This window comes from Heteronotia binoei, chromosome 12, assembly GCF_032191835.1.
Source record: "Heteronotia binoei isolate CCM8104 ecotype False Entrance Well chromosome 12, APGP_CSIRO_Hbin_v1, whole genome shotgun sequence".
NCBI classification, from domain to species: Eukaryota; Metazoa; Chordata; class Lepidosauria; order Squamata; family Gekkonidae; genus Heteronotia; species Heteronotia binoei.
Genome location: NC_083234.1, coordinates 67,497,185 through 67,502,168, shown reverse-complemented (window position 1 = coordinate 67,502,168; position 4,984 = coordinate 67,497,185). Strand labels below are relative to the sequence as shown.

Genomic DNA, 4,984 nt, shown 5'->3' with positions numbered 1-4,984 from the left:
CATGCTTGGGAGAACTCCCCAGATATACAGGGGAGAAATATGGCTTCATAAATTAACCAAAAGTGGGGTGGGGGGCATGACAGTCTGGTGAAAACTGAGCAGACTCCGGAAGAACAGAATGTTGTAAGCAGCTGAAAGACAGTTAAAGGGATAAAAGATGACAGGGGAGGAAAAAAAAAAAACTACTCAGAACCTTGAGAAATGACAGAAGTCTGGATAGGGAGATTGGGGAGGGGGTATTTCTAAATTCTTCCCCCTGCCACAGTTTCTCATGGAACCCATATGTTTGCTGTGTTCATAGTTGCTCTTGGGATAAAGCTGAAAATGGTATTTGAAAAGTCCAGGATGGTCACTTAAATGGATTAATACCTTTTTTCAGTCTATGCAGAGATGGGGATGGGGTGAGATGTTAAAATCTAGAAGATAGGGAGGGACGGTGGCTCAATGGTAGAGCATCTGCTTGGTAAGTAGAAAGTCCCAGGTTCAATTCCCGGCATCTCCAATTAAAAAGGATCTGGGCAAGTAGGTGTGAAAAACCTCAGCTTGAGACCCTGGAGAGCCGCTGCCAGTCTGAGTAGACAATACTGATTTTGATGGACCAAGGGTCTGATTCAGTATAAGGCAGCTTCATATGTTCATATGGGGGTTGGACTAGATGACCCTGGGGATCCCTTCCAACTCTATGATTCTATATCTAGGAACTTGTTCCTAAATTCTATGGGATTTCCTAAATTCCTTCCAGGAGAGCATGCTTAGAACTGACATTGGTCACCTTGACTCTAAGCTATTCCAGTTCAAGAAACATCTCCGGGCTAAAGTGGTTACTTTTGAACATTTGTTCTCTCATGCTTTCAATCGTATACTTTCAACATGCTTGGAATTATGGTGGTTCAAATTCCATAGCAGTGCTTGAAAAGCTGGGGGTGGGGGGTGGGACATGGAGTTCTTTGAGGATTTATATTTGCCATCTTGAAAAACTCGAGTATTTTGGAAAGACAGCAGGGGAAACACATGTGCCTTTGGAAGCTGGAGTGCTTTCAAGGAAACTGGAACAAAATCTGACAACTTCTGATTTCAGTGTTTTTAAAACTTCATTTTGAATATTTCCCCCAGTAGGCTTGGCAAGGATTAGCAATGGTATTAATTCACCCCTACCTAAGTTTATAATCCTTGGATAATCACCTACTACCTTAGGGGAAGGACTTTGACAAGAACTTTATTTCAAGTCATGCTTGCTAAGCGTGTAAACTAGAGATGCTTACAGATTTCGTTTATCCAGATTTCTCCTTGGATTTGGGGTGGGGGTGGGGATGAATTCCCTGATGCTGTTTCCAGAGAAACTATGATAGCAATGCAGGATGGGTTCAGGTTTGAGTTCTAAACTTCATGCAGGCCAGCACGGTGAAATGGCTGTGTCCAGGGCTTTATTTTAGCAGGAACGCACAGGAACACAGTTCTGGACGGCTTGGTGTCAGGGAGTGTGGTCTAATATACAAATTAGTTCCTGCTGGGCTTTTTCTTTAAAAGGCCTTGTGTGAAACAACGATGATGCCAGGGGTGTGGCCTAATATGCAAATGAGTTCCTGCTGGGCTTTTTCTTAAAAAAATGCCCTGGCTGTGTCCAGGGGTTATCTTGTAGATAAAGAGATGCCAGAGCTCAGCACATAGCTCATTTGTATAACTTATTTGCATGTGCCGCACTCCCCTGACATCATGGGAAGGTGTACTAAATTATATCAACTCAGCAGCTACCTGAAAATGCTTCTTGAATCATAATGGTCCTCATAAAACCTTACTCCCATCATACTTTTTAAATTACATTCTCCTATGTGGCCACAGTGGCATGATGAAGATTTCCATCTGTCTGCTTTATATGTTTTGGTTATTTTTCCTCTTTTTGTGGGGGGAAATATTAAGAAGTTTGTCAAATCTTAGAGTTCTGCAAAATACTAACGGAGTGGGGGTGAATAATAGAGTCCAGAAGCAAGTATTTTTTTTTTGGGAGGGGGGGAGGTAAGAAAGAAAGAGCACAACAAAATTTAGAGGTTCCGGAGCTCCACTCTTATGAGCTCCTGCCCAAAATGAGGCCTGGCTGTGTCAGCCTAGGATGTGGGAGACCTGAGCTCAAATGTTCTCATGGGCATGAAGCTTGCTTATATGACTTTGGTGGGAATCACATCCTCACCTGGCAGGGGAGACACCATGATCAAGAAGGTGGTTTTCCCAGGGTGAGTCTCATCCCTTGCACTCTGGGTGTGCTGACCCCTGCAATTTCCCAAATGCAGGAAACTCGACTGCTTAATTTGTGGTAGTGGGGGGACTGCGTTCATGCTTTCCCCTACAAAAAAAGAGAGCCAGTTTGGTGTATTGGTTAAATGCACAAACTCTTATCTGGGAGAACCGGGTTTGATTCCTCACTCCTCCACTTGCACCTGTTGGAATGGCTTTGGTCAGCCCTAACTCTCGTAGGAGTTGTCCTTGAAAGGGCAGCTGCTGTAAGAGCTCTCTTAGCCCCACCTACCTCCCAGGGTGTCTGTTGTGCGGGGGGTGGGGGAAGGTAAAGGAGATTGTGACTGCTCTGAGATTCAGAGTATAGGGCGGGATATAAATCCAATAGCATCATCATTGTCTTCTTCTTCTTCATTTATGTCATGCAGTCATTATGAGAATAAATTGGGAAAGGAAAAACCATCTCTCTCTGAGCTCCTTAAAATAGGGCAGAAGGAAAATGTCTCCGATAAATCTATTCAGAGCATTTGATTTGTTCCCTCCCTCCCTTACTGATTACAAGCATGGGACAGCACACATGCAAATTGGTTAACCCCCAGTCCAAAGAGGCATCTGGGTGTGATTATGTGATCATATTTGGTTTCCTTTTGGACTCATTTATCAAGCTGCAAACTGAAAAGATCAGCAAATGGCACATCTCACTGCTCCAAAATTTCTGAGTCAATTTGACAGGTATACTTTACGAGTCCGGGGGAGGTGTCAAGTAGACCCCAATTTTTTATTATTATTTTTTTAAAAAAAACACCTTGGGAGTGTCATTGACTAGATGCAAAGGAAAAAAAATCTATACTTCATTAAGCAATTCTCTTTGGTGGTACAGGAATAGAATGGCAGCAGAGACAGAAGGAGAAAATTTAAGAAAATCTAAATCTGTCAGTTTCATTTCCCTTTCCTGGATGATGCAAGTGGTGGTAAAATAATGCACAGCCTGCACCTTCTATACTTCAATTTACCCAAAAAGAAAAGATTACAAGTGGGAGAGCATGAAATGACACCGGGCAATTTACTTTGTTAAGGTTGAAAAATACATGAAGCGTGAAGTTATGGAAGATTGAAAACCAAGTCTGGGCCTTCTCTCCCAGTTTTTGGAATCGGTTTCATCCCCTTTCCTGTTAAACCAGAATGCACATGACATGCATGCCAGGATGTGGGGAAGGGTTGATAGAACCCCCATGAATTTGGACCACTTGAATTTGGACCACCCCCAAAGTCTTCTGACTCCACCCCCAAATAAGGTGCCAGCTTCCAGTGGGGACTGGCGATTCCCCAGAATTACAGCTCAATCTTCAGACGACACCAAGCCGTTCGGCTGGAGGCCACTTGTGAGGGAGTGTGGGATGTAAATGTCACAAAATAAATAAAATAAGTTAAATAGGGTGGCCAAGTCCAATTCAAGAAATATCTGGGGACTTTGAGGGTGGAGTCAGGAGACTGTGGGGGTGGAGCCAATAGCAAGGTTGTGACAGGCATAATTGAACTCCAAATGGAGTTCTGGTAGGGTTGCTAAGTCTGTCTCAGAAAATATCTGGGGACTTTGGTGGGGGAGGAATCAGGAGACTTTCATATTACTTAAAATAAATGAGTAAAAAACCCCCCACAGCAGTGCAGTTCCCTGGAATACAGTGTTCATTTCCTCACCCCCAACCAGCTGTATTCTCTCTCTCTCTCTCTCACACACACACAGAAGCCAAAATAAACAGTTTGCAATCCCACACTTGTGTGGTCTCACTAGGGCTATTTACTCAAGAGTCGCTGAAGTTCCATGTTCTAAAGAATAACGCAAGGAAACTAGAGGTTCCAGTTTACCCTTTCCTGTGCAAACGGCCTCTGAGACGATTATAAAACCAACACAGTTTCTGAACTCCTTCCCTTTTCTTCCACCAGGCATGTTGTTCTGCAGGCTAGCCCCGCCCGCAGCCTGGTCTAAGATTTAAAGGCACAGATCACTTTTCTAGGGAAAAAAAACTGTTCCCAGGGTCTTCTTAAGCCTTTGAGATTTGAAGGCACATGGGGGCTGTTGGGGCAAGGCTTCCTCCTGACTGCCAGTTGGCTGGGGGTGGGAAGGAGCCTGTGAAAGCAGGGGAACCCCTATAAGTAAATAAAATATCCTCCCAAGAACAAGTCCTATGGGGTAAAAGAAGGCTCAGAGTGTGCGACTGGGTCAGAGTCACCCAGTAAGGCTCTATGGCAGAGTGGGGATTCCAACCTGGGTCTCTCAGATTCTAGTCTGACTCTTTTCCACCACACCTCACTGGCTCTCCAGTTCCATGTTGTGCAGAGAAGCCCTTGATTTTGTTTGCCTTGAACCTACTGTCGACCCATTTAACGGAACGCCTCCAAGCTTTAGAAATACCAGAGAAGCAGAACGGATTCTGGCCATCTGTTTCCTCCAGACTATGCCTCATTTTTCAAATCAGTATTTGGTCCCCTCTTTAATAACCTTGTATTATTTTCAAACTAAAAAAACCCAAACAGTTCTAAATACTTTAGCCTTTCCTCCTGCAGGGAGAATCCTCCAGTCCTCCAATCTTTTTTGCTTCTCATTCGGTGTATTTTTCCCAGCTAGGATATCAGTGCCATTTGGATTTGAGCACCCAAATCTGGAAAGAAATCCGAGCGTGGAGAATAAGTATCGTTAGTGGTCACTAAAATGTGAAGACTTCATATTCCCCCAATGCGTGGAAGTCTCTCTTTT

General features: G+C 43.9%; 1 non-coding gene across 1 annotated transcript; it reads left to right on the top strand.

Annotated features, from left to right (window-relative positions):
• Window positions 1-2,177: 2,177 nt before the first annotated feature.
• On the top strand, window positions 2,178-2,341 carry LOC132580803 (U1 spliceosomal RNA). Its single transcript, XR_009556086.1, has one exon. It is a non-coding gene; the product is annotated as a U1 spliceosomal RNA (small nuclear RNA).
• The last annotated feature ends 2,643 nt before the right edge of the window (window positions 2,342-4,984 follow it).